Below are 19,102 nucleotides of genomic sequence, written 5' to 3' on the forward strand. Positions count from 1 at the left end.
TGTAGATCTAGAGTGAAAGAATGTACTAAAATGCTTTGTAATCAATAAAGTGCAATATAAATGTTGTTACACAGTCAAATCAAACATTGCTGAGAAGGTGTGAAGGGTAATTTTGAGAGGCTAAAGGGAAATGGCAGTAAGGTTACCTTTTTCCTTCTGCTTAAGGGAGGGTTTAAGAAATGATGGCCACTTAACCTCACTAAACCACAGTATCTTCAACTCTGCACGTTGAAAGCATCTGGCAGTTTTGGAATTTTATGATGTTAAATTGCTTTAAAAGTCATAAACTGAAGTCACATGTGGTTAGTCGAGAGCTTATTCAGCAAAGTAGTTTGGGTAAGGAAAGAGTATGGACTCTGAGGCCAGAAATCCTGGGTTCAAGGCCCAGATCAAATACTCACTAAAGTTTATCTTTAGTAATTTCCTCAGTGTTTCTCCATATTTGATGAATGAGGAAAATATATCATGCCTGTGTCACAAGGTGTTGGCAAGATGTGCTGACCTGATATAATAAAAGCAGTCTCTCAAATGGTTGCCTCACAAAAATCTTTTATTGCACATTTGTCAATCAAAATACATTTGAGCATGTATTCCCGTATTCATACCACTATACAGTATAAAACATACACAAAAAGGGAGGAAGTATGAGTTAAAAATAAATAGTAGATTAGAAGTTCAATGTTAGGGGAGAGAAATACTGTTAAATTTACTGAAATTGACAAGTACACTATGGTTTGGTAAAATAATATTTGTAAGAAATACACTCAATTATTTTAAGGTAAAGGGCCATAAGGTATGAACCTTTAACCCCTAGTGTTGAACCTTAAGCTTCTAGAAAAAGAAGAACAAGTTAAACCTAAAGCACATACAAGGGAGGAAATTATAAAGATCAGAGCAGAAATTAATGCAATTGAGACTAAGAAAACAATACAAAGAATCAATGAATCGAAGAAGAGTTGATGCTTTGAAAGATTAAATAAAATACATAAACCCTTAGCCAACATTATCAAAAAAGGAAAGAAAAGACTCAAATCCATGCAATTAGGAACGAAAAAAAGTGAAATCACAATGGATCATACAGAAATCCAGAAGTTTATCAACAACTACTTCAACAACCTGTACTTTAATAAGATGGAAAACACAGAAGAAATGGAAAGATTCCTCAATGTGTATAAATTATCAAAGGATAGTCAAGAAGATGTAAAAATTCTAAATAATCCAGTATCATTCAATGAAATTCAAGATATAATTAAAAACTTACCAACAAAGAAAAGCTCAGGTTCTGATGGATTGACAGCTGAATTCTACCAGATATTTAGACAAAATCTAATGGCAATACTCCTCAAACTCTTTAATGAAATTGAAAGGGATGCAATACTCACAAAGTCATTCCTTGAAGCAAGCATTATCCTGATACCAAAACCAGAGAATGATCCAACCAAAGAAGAGCACTACAGGACAATCTCCTTAAGAACATAGATGCAAAAATACTCAATAAGATACTGGCAAACAGAATGCAGCAAATCATCAAGAAGAATATACACCATGTAAGACCAAGTAGGATTCATCCCAGGGATGCAGGGATACTTCAACATATACAAATTAATAAAAGTAAGACACAACATTAACAGAACCAAGGACAAAAACCACATGACCATCTCACAGACACACAAAAAGCATTTGACAAGGTCCAACACCCATTCCTGATAAAAACTCTACAGAAAATTGGAATAGAAGATCTTTTTAATCAATCTGATAAAAGCCATCTACGACAAACGAACAGCCAACATCATACTAAATGGTCAAAAACTGAAAGCTTTCAATCTAAAATCAAGAACAAGACAAGGATGGCCACTCTCATCCCACCCGTTCAAAACAGTTCTGGAAACATTAGCCAGAACAACTAGATAAGAGAAAGAAAATGAATAAGGATAGGAAAGAAAGAAGGTAAATTATCATTATTTGCAGATGACAAGATACTCTACACAAAACACCCCAAAAACTCCACCAAAAGACTCCTTGAATTAATAATCAAATTCAGTAACTTAACAGGATACAAAGTCAACACACAAAAAAACAATAGCATTCCTCTACACAAATAACAAACTCACTGAGAGAAATTAGGGAAACAACACCTTTCACAATAGTATCAAGAAAAATGAAATACTTAGGAATCAATCTAAGGAAAGTAGTAAAAGACCTTTGTATTGAAAACTACAGTACTTTGAAAAGGAGATTGAAGAGGACATCAGAAAATGGAAAGATATCCCTTATTCTTGTATAGGCAGAACCAATATAGTAAAAATGGCCATACTTCAAAAACTGTTACACAAATTTAATGCAATCCTCATCAAAATATGCATACCTCACAGAACTAGAGAAAACAATCCTAAAATTCATTTGGAAACAGAAGAGACCTAGAATAGCAAAAGCAATTCTGGGCAACAAAGGCAAGGCAAGGGGGCATAACATACCCGACTTGAAATTAAACAAAAACAGTAAATAGTCTCAACTCCCCAGTCAAAAGATACAGATTGGCAAAATTGTTTAAAAAACAAAACCCAACAATATGCTGCATATAAGAAAAATATTTGTATTAAAATAGAAACACTCAATCTGTTGTAATATAAAATAGGTTAAACTCTTAAAGACATACTTGTAGGCAAAGACTTTATGAGCAAAACCCCAATTACACAGGAAATATTAAAAAGAATCAACAACTGAGATCTCATCCTATTAAAAATCTTTTGCACAGGAAAAGAAATCACAAACAGAGTGAAGACACAACCTACAGAATGGGAAAAAATTTTACCACCTAGTCCTCAGACAAAGGATAAATATCTAGAACAAACAAAGAACTCAAAAAAAAATCAGACCCCTCAAATTTAAAGACCCATTCCAAAAATGGGCGTCTGAAAGGAATAGATACTTCTAAGATGAAGTAAGTACAAATAGCAAATAAATATATGAAAAAATGATCACCATCACTGGTCATTCAAGAAATGCAAATTGAAACAATACTGAGATTCCATCTCATTCCAGAAAGAATGACTATCATCAAGAAATCAACCAATAGTGAAAAACTAAAAGTGTAAATAAGGATCCAAATGTATAACTGATAATGTGAAATAGGAAGAAAAGGTCTAAAGGAGTAGGGGAAGTGGGAGGGGTAGGGGAAAGGAAAGAAGGGAAAAAATATGAGAAAATGAAAAAATGGAAACAAAGCCTTTGTAAATACGGAAGGGTGGAGGGGTGAAGGGAGGGCAGGGGAATGGGGAAAAAACAAGAACCAAGATACATCATATAAAGATACAAGATCCCAATGATGAAGGCAACTGTACTGTATATCTAAAATGTACCAATAAACTTAACAGAAAAAAAAAGCAATCAACCAATAACAAATGTTGGCAAGGATGCAGGGAAAAAAGAACCCTTCTCCACTGTTGGTGGGAGTGTAAATTGGTACAACCACTACAGAAATCACTATATACATTCCTCAAAAAACTAAAACTAGAGGTTCTATTTGACCAGCTATACCCTTTCTTGGTATCTTCCCAAAAGAGTTAAAAGCATCATACCACACCAGTATATACACACTCATGTTTATAGCAGCACATTTGTAATACCTAAATCTTGAAACAGCCGAGATGCCCATCAATGGATGAATGGATAAAGAAAATGTGGTATTTATATACAATGGAGTACGACTCTGTCATAAAGAAAGATAAACTTGAGATATTTTTAGGTAAATGAATGCCCCTTGAGACCGTATTTTTAAGTGAAATAAATCAGACACACATGTTTAAGTATCACATTGTTTCTCTTGTGTGAGAAACTAAAAGCATAAATAAGGACTAAAATGGATGATAGATATTGGGAAGGAATAAAATGGTCAATTGGGAAGGGGAACAAGGGAGAGGGGAGGGAGATAAAAAGAAAGGAAAAGAAAAAAGAGAATACTGTTTTGTTTTGTTTTGTTTTGTTTTGTTTTGTTTTGTTTTGTTTTGCTTTGTGAGAGGGTCTCGCTATGTAGTTCTGGCTGGCCTTGAACTCACTATGTAGCCCAGGCTGGCCTCAAACTCATGGTGATACTCCTGCCTCAGCCTCCCAAGTGCTGGGATTACAGGCATGGGCCACAATGCCTGGCTTAAAAAAAGAGAACAGAAAAATTGGACACAAAGCTTTTTTTTTTGGTATCAGGAATGAAACTCAGAGCCTCCTGCTTGCCAGGCAGGTGCTGTGCAGTGCTGAGTTACATTGCAGGCAAAGCTTTTGTAAATAGGGAGGGGAAGAAGGTTTGAAGGGAGGGGAGGGGAATAGGGGAAAAAGAATCAAGATATATTATGTATAGGTACAAATTCCGTACAATGAATGTGAACATTATGCTTATCAAAAGAGTATCAATAAAATTTTAAAAAGAAAATGAAAAATCAAACCATACATTCAAAAAAATTAACTAAATCTCAGGTGGAACAGTGAGCAAGGGTTGCTTCTGTGCTACAAACTAGTTCTTCACAATCTCCACCCAGTTCTGTGTTGCAGAGGCTCCATCCTGTAATAGCCAACAAGGTGGCAGCTCCTTCTTTCCCTCAGCTCCTAGTCAGGGCTATAGTGTCACCAGAGGGCCAGGTTACTGGTGTTTCTCATCCTTCTCCACAGCCACATGCTGCAAAGTTGGATTCCAGGCAGGCAGGCAGGCACAGCCTAGAAGATCAAATGTGCCTTCCTCTCACCCAGTATCCACTTGTAAGGTGAAAACTGCTCCAGGTACAACGGGCCAAGAACCCTGGGCCTTAATCAGCCTCACCCCAGCTCCCTCCCAGGGCACAGGTTGTAACACCTTTTCATCATAAAACCACTCAGTAAAGTAGGGATAAAAGAGAACTTCTTCAACCTGATTAAAGACTATCTCTGAGAAGCCCACAGCTAACATCATAATTAACGGTAAAGGATTGGATACCAAAATCAAGAACAAGATGAAATCTACAATCTCATATCTGCTATTCAATTCTCTACTGGAAATTCTAGCCAGGGCAATTAGGTAGGAAAAATAAGAGATTAGATTCAGATTAGAAAGATTCAGATTAGAAAGTAAGTAAAACCATCTCTCAACACAGATTGGCAACGAATTCACTAAAATACTGTTAAAACAAATAAATATGTTAGTGAAATTCCAGTATGCAAGGCCAGTATTAAAATATCTATTCAAGAGGGAACACGATGCAGTGCCAAAGAGGAAACTCTGGGTCCAGGCCCAAATGGGGCTACCACCACTGCCTCTTCTGGCCATGGCCATGTCCTTGGCCAGAGGCTTGGGGAGCACCTCAGCGGAAGCATTCAACTGGGTCTTGAGGGATAAAAGTACCTGTCAACTGACCTACCCTTTGCATAACTACCCCAAAGAAGAGATGTACGCATATCAGAGAGATTGCAGACTGTTTTCAATTTTTCAGTTTGTGGGTGATGGAGTTGACTTAGATCAGACCAAATTAAGAGTGTGAATTTGCATGTACAGAAGCATATTCCCAATCTGAAAAGCAATATGCTTGCCATCTCAGTTGCCAGAATCAGCTGCCATTCACTGAATTGAGACAAGAATAACTCATGCCTGGTGCCAAAAATGCATCTGCTCTTCCTCTGATGCTGGTGTAGTCCTTTTGGAGTGACATAAATGACTCTGTACAGAGCTTCATCAGCTCTTCCTAGACTTTGTATCTCCAAGCTGATGATGAAACAATAGTTATATTCCAGGCTAAGCCAGAAATTCAGCATGCACCACAGTTGGGATAGGGGCCTGAAAATTTGAAAGAATCGCCTCTAAGCAACATGGCCTCAGATCTGCAAATGAGAAGCTCACAAGCACACAGGAACTATCTTAAAAGATGGAGAAAGTGATGGGTTTTTAAGATGCCTCTCTCTGAACTCCTAGCGGATTCTATGACACTCATCCTCTCCATGATGATACTGCTCTGGATTTGTTGTGCACCTGCTGCTACAGCTGTGGAGCAGTATGTCCCCTCTGAGAAACTGAAAATCTATGGCAACTTGGAATTTATGAATGAACAGAAACCAAGCAGATATTCAGCTTCTTCTCTTATGTTTGTTAGATATAAAACTGAAGATCAAGAAGAAATGAGACCTCTACCTACAAAAATGAATCTTGCTCATTCAAAAATTTAAGATATTTCAGGCCGGGGATGTAGCTCAGCAGTACAGAGTCTGCCTGCCAACCATGAGACCCTGAGTTCGATTCCCAGTATCAAAATAAAGTAAAATAAATTTAAGCTTTTTCTTTTTCTTTTGTTTTAAAGTGTCATAGACACCTGAATTTCTATTCCTTGTAGAGCTTTTTAAATGGTTTCACTGGATATAGGCCTTAAGAAATCACCTACAATGCAAATAAATTTACCTAAATCTGTGAAGAGTGTATTTGCTATATCTTTACCTGTATTTTTTTCCAGTAATTTAAGACATGAAAGTTTGGGGTTGTATTTTTATTTTACTAATATTTGTAGCTACCTTGTTGGTTGTATTGTTTTCCTTTCTTAGCCAAATTCTATGAGCTGATCATTGTTTTTCCCAAACCCTGTCCTGATAGTGTCAATTATCTTAGTTAATAAAGCTGAATATTTGGTAGAAATGATGCTTCTGCTCCAAAATGGCCTACAAATCTGTAACTTGAAATTTAGCATTAAATGCGGCTTAATGGCTCTACATTTTCAGTTGTTTTGAACTGAAATCATTAGTTTTATTTGAATGACTAAAAAAATCCATGCATTTTATACACTAGCAATGAACAATCTAAAATGACATTAAGAAAATAATCACATAAAATAATCACCAAAAATAATAAAATACTTAGGAATAAGTTTAACAAAAAAAGTTCCAAATGGATACTGTGAAAACTCCAAATTACTATTAAAAAAATTAAAGAGGACCTACATAAATGGATACCTCATGATAGACAATAACAAGTGGGCTGGGGATTTAGCTCAGTGGTTTCGCTGTCTGCTGCGCAAGTGCAGGGACCTGAGTTCGATCCCCAGTACCAAAAAAAAAAAGGGCCAGGGATTTAGCTCAGTGGTTCCGCCGCCTGCCTCGCAAGTGCAAAGTCCTGAGTTCAATCCCCGGTACCAAAAAAAAACAAACAAACTAAGACAATAACAAGTGTTGGTAAGGAGGAGGAGAAATTGGAACGTTCACACAATGTGAGTGGAAATGTAAAATGCTGCAGCTGCTTTAGAAAATGGTTTGGTAGTTCCTCAAAATATTACACACATAGTTACCATAACCTGGAAATTCCATTCTTAGTATACAGCCAAGAAAAAAAATATGTTTACCCAAAACCCAAAAACTTGTATGTAAATGTTCATAGTAACATTATATACAATAGCCAAAATGTGGAAACAACACAAATGCCCATCAACTGATAAATGAATAAACAAAATGTGGCATAGCCACACAATGGAATATCATTCAGCCATAAAATTAAGCAATGTTACCTGCTACAACATGGATTGAAAAAATTATTGTGAAGGAAAGAAACCAGTCACAAATGACTAGATATTATATGATTTCATTTGTAAAAAATTTCATTTAATGAGAATTTCTAGAATAGACAAATCTATGAAGACAAGAAATAGATTAATGATAAACTACGGCTGAGGTCAGCATTAAAGAAGTAAGGATTGGCTGCTAATGGGTAGTGTTCCTTTCAGGACAATGAAAATGTTCTTTTCTTTTTTTTTTTTTGGTACCGGGGATCAAACTCGGGACCTTGCGCTTTCAAGACAGGCGGCAGAACCACTGAGCTAAATCCCCGGCCCAAAAATGTTCTTAAATGAGATTGTGGTAATGGTTGATACAACTCTAAATAATTTTTAAAAGCCATTATACTGTACACTTTAAATGGGTGAATTGTACAACAGGCAAATACCACCTAAAGTTACTTCAAAATGTAAATAGTACAAAGAGGTCAATTAAAGGCAGAAATCTATATACCAGAAATAAAAAACAAGAATTTACTTTTTTTTCCTTTTTTTTTTGCTATGTAGTTCAGTTTTGTCTATTTTTTAAATAAATTTTATTTTATTTTATCCCACTGCCCCTCAAGCCCCTCCCCTCCCTATATACAAAAGCTTTGTTTCCATTTTTCCTTCTATTTTCACTTTTTTCTTGTCCCTTCCTTCCTTTTTCCCTCCTCCCTTGTTCCTCTTCCTATTTGAACACATTCATCCCATTTCCCAACCTCCATTCTATCTCAGTCCTTATTTCCACATTCAGTTTCTCATACCAGAGAAACAATTCAGTATTTAAACATGTGTCCCATTTATTTCACTTAAGAGTATGGTCTCAAGGTCCATCCATTCAGCTATAAATGTCTGAAGTTCAACCTTCTTTATGGCACAATAGTACTCCATTGTATAACAAAACACATCTTTATCCACTCGTCAGTTGATGGGCATTTGGGCTGTTTTCAAGTTTTAGCTATTACAAACTGTGCTGCTATAAACATGGGTGTGCATATATCGCTGTGGTATGATGCTTTTAATTCTTTTGGGAAGATACCAAGAAGAGGAACAGCTGGGTCAAATGGAACCTCTAGTTTTAGTTTCTTGAGAAATCTCCACATTGATTTCCACAGTGGTTGCACCAGTCTACACTCCCACCAGCAGTGGAGAAGGGTTCCTTTCTCCCCACAGTCCTGCCAGCATTTGTTATTGGTTGATTTCTTGATAGCAGCCATTTTTTCTGGAGTGAGATGGAATCTCAGCATCCTTTTAATTTGCATCTCTCGAATGACCAGTGATGTTGAACATTTTTTCATATATTTATTTGCCATTTCTAATTCTTTATCTGAGAAGTGTCTTTTTATTTCAGATGCCCATTTTTACATTGGGTCTTTAAATTTGGGGGGTCTGATTTTTTTTTTTAGTTCTTTATATATTCTAGATAATAGTCCTTTATCTGAATAGCTGGTAAAAAAATTTTCTCACTCTGTAGGTTGTCTCTTCACTCTGTTGGTGGTTTCCCTTGCTGTGCAAAAGCTTTTTAATAAGATGAAATCCCAGTTGTTGATTCTTTGTAGTATTTCCCATGCAGTCTGGGTTTTGTTCATGAAGTTTTGCCTACCCCTGTGTCCTCAAGCATTCTACCTATTCTCTCTTCCAGCAGATTTAGTGTTTCTGTTTTAATATTTAGATCTTTGATCCATTTCAATTTTAGGTTAGTGCATGGTGAAAGATATGTGTCTAGTTTCAATCTTCAGCAAGTGGAAAGACATTTTTTTCCAGCATCATTTATTAAAGAGGGTGTCTTTCTTCCAGTGAAGGTGTTTGGCTCCTTTGTCAAAGATAAGGTGGTTGGTTGAGTATGTCTGGAGCTGTTTCTGTATCCTCTAGTCTGTTCCATTTATCCTCAGGTCTGTTCTTTTGCCAGTACCATGCTGTTTTTGTGATAGTAGCTTTGTAGTATAATTTAAAGTCAGGGATTGTGATATCCCTTGCTTTGCCTTTGTTGCCCAGAATTGCCTCTGCTGTTCTAGGTAAAGACCAAGAATATATTAACTATATACTGCCTATAAAAATCAACTTCAAATATAATGACACAAATATGTTAAAAGTAAAAGAATGGGAAAGGACACAGCACACTAACAGTAATCGAAATACTGAAAAAGCTTTATTAATATCAAAATGTAAAGCAAAGACTATTATTAGGAATAAAAATGGTCATTTCATAATATAAAAAAGACAATTAATCCCATGTACATAATAATCCTAAACTTGTAAGAACCAAACTTCAAATATATGAAATAAAAACAAGTAGAACTGCAAGCAAAAATTGATAAATCCATAACATTGACACTTCAATACCACTCTCTCAACAACTAATAGAAAAAACAGAAAAGCAGAAAAGATACAGAAAACTTGAAAGACACTAGCAAACAATTGGATCCTACTGACATTTATGAAACATTCCAATCAAGAGCAACAGAATGCACATTATTTTCAAAAGTACAAACGGAACTTAGGAAGAAAAATGATATTCTGAGCCATACACCAAGTCTGAATGAATTTATTTTTTCTAAGTGAATTTAAAAGAATTCCAATTATACAGAGTGTGTTCTTAGCATTAAATAAGATAGCTGCAAAATCCCCCAAATATTTGAAAACCATTAACAGCTTTCTAAATAACCCATGAATCAAACAAGTAATCAAAAGAAATATTAGAAATTATTTTGAACTGAATGAAAATGAAAATATACTACATTAAAAATTATAGAATGCTGCCTAAGCAGTAACTTGAAGCAAAATCTACACCACTGAACTCTTATTTTAAAAAGAAAGTCTAAAATAAATGCCTCCGCTTATACAGAAAGAAATTTACAGAAGGAGAACAAATGAATTCCACAGTAAGAAGAAAAATAAAATATTAAATATCAGGGTGGAAATCAATGAAATAGAAAACATAAAAACAATAAAGAAAATCAGACAAATGATAAGCTGATTCTTTGAGATAAGAGTAAAATGTAATCAGTCTCTACCCAGACAGAACAAGGAAAAATGAGAAAAGACAAGATACCACGAATAGGAATGAGAAAGGAAATGTTCTGCATTTTTTAAAAATATAAGAAAATACTGTGAAAATTTTTATTACAATGAATTTGAAAACAAAGATAGAATGGATAAATTCTATAAAAGACACACAAAAGGTTTATTCTACCAAAGTAGACTAACATTGTATTCATGCAATCTATTTCTTGTTTAGTCTATTTAGTCTACTTGGTAGACTAAACAAGAAATAGATTGCATGAATACAATATGTTATTAAAGAAACTTAATTTGTAGTTGAAAATATTTCCCCAAAGAAAATTTCAAGTCCAGCTGGCTTCATGTGGGAATTCTACCAAACAATTAAAGCAAAAATAACAACAGTTCTACCAAACTATTTCCAAAAATTGAAGATGAGAGAATGAATGGTTCTCCAACCATTCTATGAGGCCAATATTGTTCTGATACCAAAACGTGGCAAAGATGATTGGGGAAAATTGAAGACCCATAACACTTTTAATAAAGTACCTATAAAAATTCTCAATAGCATTTTAGAAAATCTAACAATTTATAAAACTGATAATCAAGATCCAGCAGGATTAACCTCAGGAATGTACAGTTGATTTAACATTTGAAAATCAACCTAAGCCTCACATGGTGTTGCATACCTGTTCCCAGCACTCAGGAGGACAAGGCATGTAGATCATGAGTTGAAGGCCAGCCTGGACTATGTACCAAGATCTTGTCTCCAAAACAGTAATTCACCATATTAAAAGATTTTTAACACACTGTATGATCACAACAATAGATACAGAAAAAACATTTGAGAAAATCTAACATTCTTTCTTATAATTAAAAAACTCTCAGCAAACTAAGAATAGATGGATTCTTCCACCTGATAAAGAATGATAAAAGCCTACAGCAATCATCATTCTAAATAGTAAAAGACTGCTTTCCTCTAAGATCAGAAACAAATAAAGGATATGTGCTCTCACTTCTTTTTAATGTTGTTGTGGAAGTTCCAGCCTACACAATCAGGTAAGACAAAGAAATAAAAGCATCCAGATTGAAAAGGAGGACAGAAAACTCTTCATAGCAGGAGATATGATCATCTATGCCTAGAATCTACAAAAACATATACTAAAACTTAATGAGTTCAGCAATGTTGCAGGATACAAGGTTAAAACATCCAAATCAATTGCTTCTGCATACTAGCAACAAACAAAAATAAAAATATCACTTTAAATAGCATCAAAACCACAAAAGTACTTAGGGATGAATCTGACAACAGATACGTAAGGCCTGTACATATACTGAAAACTATAAAACACTGCTAAGAGAAATGAAATACAAACTACATAAAGGTATATTGGTTTATCGTATGTCCATTATGTCTCAATAAAGCTGACAAAGACTGCATGTTCTCAGGGCAGAACAGAGATTCTCACAAATCATCAGACCAACTCCACACAGATCTTTCAGGCCCTGTGTTACTTAAACGCTCAATTTTAAGCTTAGGAGGAGTATGACCTCATCTTCCAACTGAGAACAAGCAATGTAAGGCTATTGCTAACCTATTTAAATCCTGCAAAGTACTCTAGGAGCACATGTATTTTGTTAGAATTGACACAACTGTCTTTTTTACAGACTGATATACTTAAGGAAAGGTTTTCCTCGAGCTTTGGAGACTCAGTCCCTAAAGACTGATGCAGGATAAAGTGATCTCATGGAAAGTGTGTATGAGTCTGCCTTTGAGGAAGCAATGGAAAAGAGAAAGTCTTGGAGAACTGAGTAACAGGCTGGTCCAAAGAAAGAGCCTTGGAGACAAGAACCTGACACATAGTAAGTACTCCAAAAAACTAGCCAAAAATAATCTAATAAAAGTAATCAAATTTTTAAATAATATCATCAGTTCAGAATTTTTCATAATCTGGATTAGAGGTGAGTAGAAAAAGATCTTTATACTGGGATAAAGGTGTTTGATTAACACATCAATAGCATAAGTAAGGTTTCAGCGGACATAATATATCCACTGAAGCAAACTAAACATACAGGGCCCCTTGGCAAGAACCTATTTGCAGCTCAGTGTAGGTAGTATAGACTATACAAAGAGACTGCTTGTACTCAAACCCCAACATCATGATTTAATAACCATGTAACCATGGACAAAGTACTGAACTTCTGTGTGACTCAATTTTTTAATCTATAAAACAGAGGTAAAACAGTATCCACTTCATAAAGTTGTTTTGATGATTAATGAGTTAATATTTATATGATGTTTAGCAAAGAGCCTAGCACACAGTTCATCTTATTTAAGTAAAACAATAAATACATTGTTACTTGTTCATTAAAGTTGTAACTGACAAAAGTTTATTTCAAGCTACACTTTTCACCAAAATACAATGATTTTACTTATAATCAGAATTAGTGAAGTTTTCACTTGCCTATACTCCTCCTGTGATGGTTCTTTGTAAAGAACATGTCTTGGAAGTAGTTTACTTCTCTTATGAACCAAAAGCAGCTCTTTCATTCAAATATTGATTAACATTTTCTGGCACATCGTTGATGCTCAATAAATCACTGTTGCTCAAACATCCTTCCAGGCCACAGCAAATTTACCAGTTAATACTGTTATTTATACAGTCAAATAAAAATACAATATGTATAAGATCCAAATACGGAAAAAGTCCTCATAAGAGGTAGAATTACCAGCTAATCTGTTAACCAACTTCAATGAATTTACCAAGTTAAGAATGCTGCTAGTCTCCTGGAAAAGTGGCAGACTTAAGGCTTCGGTCAGAACCAAACTGATGATGCAATGCAGGCACTGTTTAGAATTTCTTCATGATAACAAGAAAAAAAAGTAGACTTAAACATGGTCCACACACAGCAATAAGGTGCTATACTCTAAATGATCTCACTGGAAAACAACACAGGTCTTCAGGATAACTTTGAATTATAATTAATTCACTAGTCATTCCTCTGTTGGGGGGAAAAGGGACCTTGTTTGAACTATTTGTTCTGAGATGCCTCCTAAGGAGGGGAACCAATCTCCAATTTCCCTTTGTGCAAATGTAAAACCAGAATCAAGTAAGAAGAAATATCCAGGAGAGTATAAGCTGAAAGCATCCTCTCCACAGGTAACAAGTAAAGTGGCTGCAAAAGAGGCTGCCTACTTTATGTATACGTTTATATGTTTATATATATATATATATGTGTGTGTGTGTGTGTGTGTGTATGTATATTGTGTGTACATGTATTATATATATATATATGGGGGAAAGAGAGAGAGAATGAAAATATGTATGTATACATATGAATATAGAGGATTTGGGGTTCTCAGCACAAAGCATGCAAATTACAAGAGGTCACCACTCTATCCTGGGTCCTGCTAGATATTTTTGTTCCTCCTTTCTAGACTAGTTTTCCATTACCGTGAAGGCCATGTGTTGCAGCAGTCTTTTCTGAATCCTAATCGCCCGCTCTCTAGCTCTCTCAAACCACATACTTCACAGAAAAGAATAAATGTAAGCATTCTTCCTCTTCAACTCTACAGTCTCAAAGGAAGGGCTACTGCTCCAACATGACTTGCTTGTTCTTGCTCCATCTTTTTACACAAGTCATTCTACTCTACCCAGGATCACTTGCTCTTGTCCCTCTACCCCACTCCAACTGAAATACTTGCTTAAAAATATTTTTAAAGCCAAACTATGACTCTTGCTTTTTTAACCTCTCTGCTCCTTCTGGAGTCACTGGTGCTGCATTCCTTTAGCCACCATATATAGTATAGGTGCAAGTATGCCAAGACCTTAATATCATTCCAATACTGGATTGTTAGCTCATTCTACTGCTTCTAGGATAAAACAGCACCATATCAATCTGTTGCCAGCACTACATCTGCGCTGTATCAAGAAGAGGGTTGAGATCTTCATTGTTAAGGCAGGAAATATGGGACTGGGCTAGGCTTAAAATTAAATGATTTAAATTCTTATTTTGGGAAAGACCAAAGTGAGAATGTAGCTTAGACAAAAATTACCAGGGACAAGGTGTTGTCTGACAAATTCAAATTTGTTCACTAGTCACAAAGAATGACACTCCAGAGGGACCTTAGTATATTGCTCGATGAGAGGGAGGAAGGAAGCTTCTGTGGGTTCCTACTGAAGGATTCTGAGGCCTAAGGAAATCGGGAATCCATTCTGGATTGGTAACTATTTCTGAGGGAGGATTAGGAGAAGTATTAGGAGAAGCAGGGATAAACTAGATGTTGGGTCTATTATGAGGCAAGAGAAGCTCAGCAATTGGGAGTTACCAGTAATAAATGTAAGAACAAAGTGGGTCTGAGGGCAACATTAAGAAAGTGGGAAAAAAAGCAATAGTCTCTGAAAGAGATCTTTCTGTAATCTTCCAGTTGCTATATGACTTTGGAAGAAACCACATCTCCTGTTAAATGTGCCAATTTTCAGCCCTATTAACAGCAGGAGCTGCCTTTCTTTCTCAGTTCCAGCTGATTCTCACATTCCTGACCTTTCTGGCTCTCTGTGAGATGTGCATGGATGCTATGCATCTTCCAGTTTCTTTTTAGTCCCTGCAGATGTTTGGATCTGGGGCCAAATTATACAACAACAACAAAAAAAACCTAAACTGTATTTCTACTGACTTTGAAAGCTTACGTAGAAAAACTGAAGACTTCAAGGGAAAGTGGAAGTTTTTGCCTCTTCTTCCTGTCAAAGGTCATGATTTTTGACTGGAAGGGAGGATATGGGAAATGAATATCTTGCTATTTTGATGATGTTGAACAATAGGATGTGGTTTCCTGAACAATCACTCAAGATCTCAAAAATGATGGTCTTCTGGCAAGGGATGCAGGAAATTTTACAGAGCCCAGGAAGAAATGATGTTGCTGGAGATTGACCAGTATGATGATTATGGACTTGAATGAAATGTTAAAAAAGAAAATACCACCAAATGTGACACAGAAAGAAAAATCTATATATAGGTGAAGGGATACTCATGGTTCTCAAGAGAAAACAGAGGAAATGAGCTAAAAAGCACACCCAGGACTCAAGAAGTACTAGTGTACTAGTCACTGAGGTGTTTAGAATACTAGAAAGCAAATATGATTTCACAGTTAACATCTTCAAGAGCTGGTAAGGTCACTTCTGGCACTTGGTCATAGAAGGCAATAGTGTGTCATTCTTTTTCTTTTTTAAGACAGGGTCTCACTATGTAGTCCAGGCTGGCCTCGAACTCACGGTGATCCTCCTGCTTCAGCCTCCTGAGTGCTGGTATTATAGGTGTGTGCCACCATGCCTGGCAAGAGTGTTATTTTTAAAGAGCAGTGCTTTTTTTTGTTTGTTTGTTTTGTTTTTGGTACCGGAGATCGAACTCGGGTCCTTGAGCTTCTGAAGCAGGCAGTGGAACCACTGAGCTAAATTCCCGGCCCAAAGAGCAGTGCTTTAAAGCCAAGCTAACTAGGGCTGAACTCCCTGTGCTGCCTTTTACTTATCATGTGATCTTAGTTAAGATCTTGGTCTGAACCTCCACTGGTCCATCTGTAAACTGAGTATTACAATACTTACTTCACTAAACTGTTAATGAAAATTAAAGGTTATAATGTATTTAAATATCTGTCACAGTATATGGCACAGAGAAGGGATCCAAAAGGTGGTCATTATCATCATCAACATCATCATCACTACCATTTGTAATAAAGGTAGTACTTTAATGGAACTCAACAAACCAGAAAGTAGAAACATGGTAACATTTGGTTGAGAATGAAAAGCAAAGAGGAAGTAGTGTGGTTACTGGATCACACTATGAACATCCTGAAAGACAAGTATAGCATTGAGTTTTTCCCCCCACCCCTCATACTTCTTTTCCCCTCTAAACAGGTATGGGCAATCTCACCCAAGCACAAACACACACGGGTGCACACACACACCCCTTCCCACGTCTGTTAGCTGTATCTCAGGGCACATAATCTACCCAATCTGAAAAATGCCAACCAATGAAAGGTCAGGTGTTTTGGGGTTTGTTTGTTTTTTTGGTACCAGGGAATCAAACTCGGGTCCTTGCGCTTGCACAGCAGGCGGAGAAACCACTGAGCTAAATCCCGGGCCCGAAAGGTCAGTTTTTAGAACAAGGAATGTTACAGAAGCCAAGTCACATGAGCTAAAGACTGAAAGATGAGGAAATATAGATGGTTCTTTCAACATATTTTGAGATAATGGGAAGAAAAAGATACCCCATTAGTCTGTGAATCTGATCAGACTAACAAAATTTAGGCAGGGGAGAGTAAAAGGGGGAATCTTGCATGTGTTTGTAGGTAGAAGAAAATGAGCTCCTTGAGAATAATACTACAGGTACAATAGAAAGAAGGGAAGTGATTAATGGAACAAAATATCTTTTTTTTAAATATCTTAAAGAAGGCATCAGAGAATAGTGAAAAACAAAGTTAGCTTGGAAAAGATGATACAAAAAGAAGAAAGATAAAAGTAACCATGGAAATAAGTGTTTAGAGGGAAAGAAAGGGTTTGTGACCCATGGCCTCTCTTTTTGCAAGAAAGTATGTAACCAGATTATCTGCTGAGAAGAGGCGGGGATAGGGAGGGTTAAATTAAGGGGCTAAGGGGTGTGGCAAGAAAATGGAACAGTTGCTGTGGGAAATTGAAAAAGAACCAACTAGGAATGTGTAAAAAAGGATTAGTGAGCAGCCGTTGAGGATCCAGCTGTGGTTAGAAATCACAGTTTGGCCATGGATATAATCAGCATGGTGAGGTAAATTTCCCTAGTACTTACTCAGTGGCCTGGGAACAGGACAGAAGAAAGCAGATGCTCAAGTCCATCTAGGTTTGGGGATTGGCAGGGCAGGTGCAGCAGAATAAGAGGGACGTGAAGGAATTGAGGATATTGTGGGAATTGATATCAAATGGCCGGCAGGGCTGAGTGGGGGTGGGAAATGCTTGCTGGATAGGGAAAACACTGTAGCAGAAGGCTGAAGGTCAGGAAGAAGAGAGAAAGGACTGGAAGTGCTGATGAGGTAGGTCCATGAGGTTCTGTGAGAGTGAGAGAACAACAGATGTGTAAGACAAGAGGTTTTCATAGAAAAGCTGAATTTCAGAAGTAGAACAATTCCAGATGTTGACAGGATTAATCAGTATGACCATGTGAAGTGGTTGCTGAGGCAGAGTGAAATGAAGGTCATATGACGGGAGGTCAAGGAAGCAATATGCAAGGACATCTGATGATGCACCAGTGTGGCCACAGAGGTGATCTAAGACAATGCTAGGAGTTGGGGCAACACAGAAGACTAAGCTAGGTGCCAGAGGCGTCAGAGTACATGAGCAATTAACCTAGAGATTGGTCTGTACCAATGAAAAGAGTTGGCATAATACCTGATAGCATGCATGTTGAAGAAAAAGGTAAAAAGGAAAGTTGTTGATCAACTTTGTAGCCCCAGAAGCCTGCTTGAGATTGAGGAATTATTAGAAAATTAGCAGCTTCCAATTAAGGGGGTTGTGAAGAAAACAGTATCATCAAAGGAAAGAGTTCCAGAAAAAAATGCTTGCAAATACATGGGCATTTCTTGACCAAAAAACAAGAATTTTGGAAGGCACAGGAGATCTAAAAAGGGAGTGCCACCCAGGGAACAATATGCTTATGAAAGGGGAAAGGACTATGATGAATTTATAAAAGGGAAACTTCAATCTTTAGGATTCTGAGGAAGCAAAGAGGAACTACAAACTCTGTAAGTTTGGCCAAGAAATAAGAACTGATTGGTAAAAGTAGAAGTGAAAGAAATTTTGGGAAATATGGCCATGTTATCTTACATACTGCTGGGTAATAACCATGGACAAAAAAAAAAGATAGGTACAAAGACATTGCCAAGATATTGGAATGAGAATTTCTACAAGAGACCACAGTGCCACTTAAGTGGACTCATGTCTAAGAGGAATCAAAGATTTGGAGGAAAGAGTCTCATAATATTATCAATCCCTATGATCTTAAAGGAAAAAAGGAGAAATGACCAAAGAACACAATGTAATTACACAGAAAATATGCTAGTAGGTTACAGGAACTAATGTAACTGCAGCAGGTATAAGTTTTTTCAAGATAAGATCATCTACCCAAAATAGAAGATATATGTGAACAGGACACACACACACACACACACACACACACACGCACAGCAAGTGTGCAAGCAATATCACCGGTGGAATGTCTGTTTCTATTTCTATCCCATCTTAAGTGATAGGGATAGTTTTCCAAACTGGGAATGGTAACACAAACATGAATAAGGGTTCATCAGAATTCAACAGATGCTGAGCTATGGAAAATAGCAGGCATTTCAAATGAATTTGGATCTGTGGGCCCAGAGAAAGTATAGTCTATGGAACTAAGATAACCTACATTCCTGATTGAGAAGCCTCTGCTAGTGATCTCTGAAAAAAATGGCAGACTAGAAAGATAAAGGATAACTGTAGTTTGACAAATATCAGCCCAATTTTCAAAAGCCAGAACATTTCTGAAACATCTCAGCAAACAAAAACTGA

At 36.5% G+C, this 19,102-nt stretch overlaps 1 protein-coding gene and 1 pseudogene across 2 annotated transcripts in view; one reads left to right on the forward strand and one right to left on the reverse strand.

Moving 5' to 3' along the window:
* Nucleotides 1–19,102, reverse strand: part of Clcn5 (Cl-/H+ antiporter 5) — a 187,422-nt gene that overhangs the window by 145,648 nt on the left and 22,672 nt on the right. The gene's annotated exons all lie outside the window — the stretch shown is intronic.
* On the forward strand, nucleotides 5,615–6,180 carry LOC106008437 (transmembrane protein 59 pseudogene; annotated as a pseudogene).

Source organism: Heterocephalus glaber, unplaced genomic scaffold (genome assembly GCF_053883595.1).
Source record: "Heterocephalus glaber isolate CG9 unplaced genomic scaffold, H.glaber_assembly_v1.0 deba00001546, whole genome shotgun sequence".
Lineage (NCBI taxonomy): Eukaryota > Metazoa > Chordata > Mammalia > Rodentia > Bathyergidae > Heterocephalus > Heterocephalus glaber.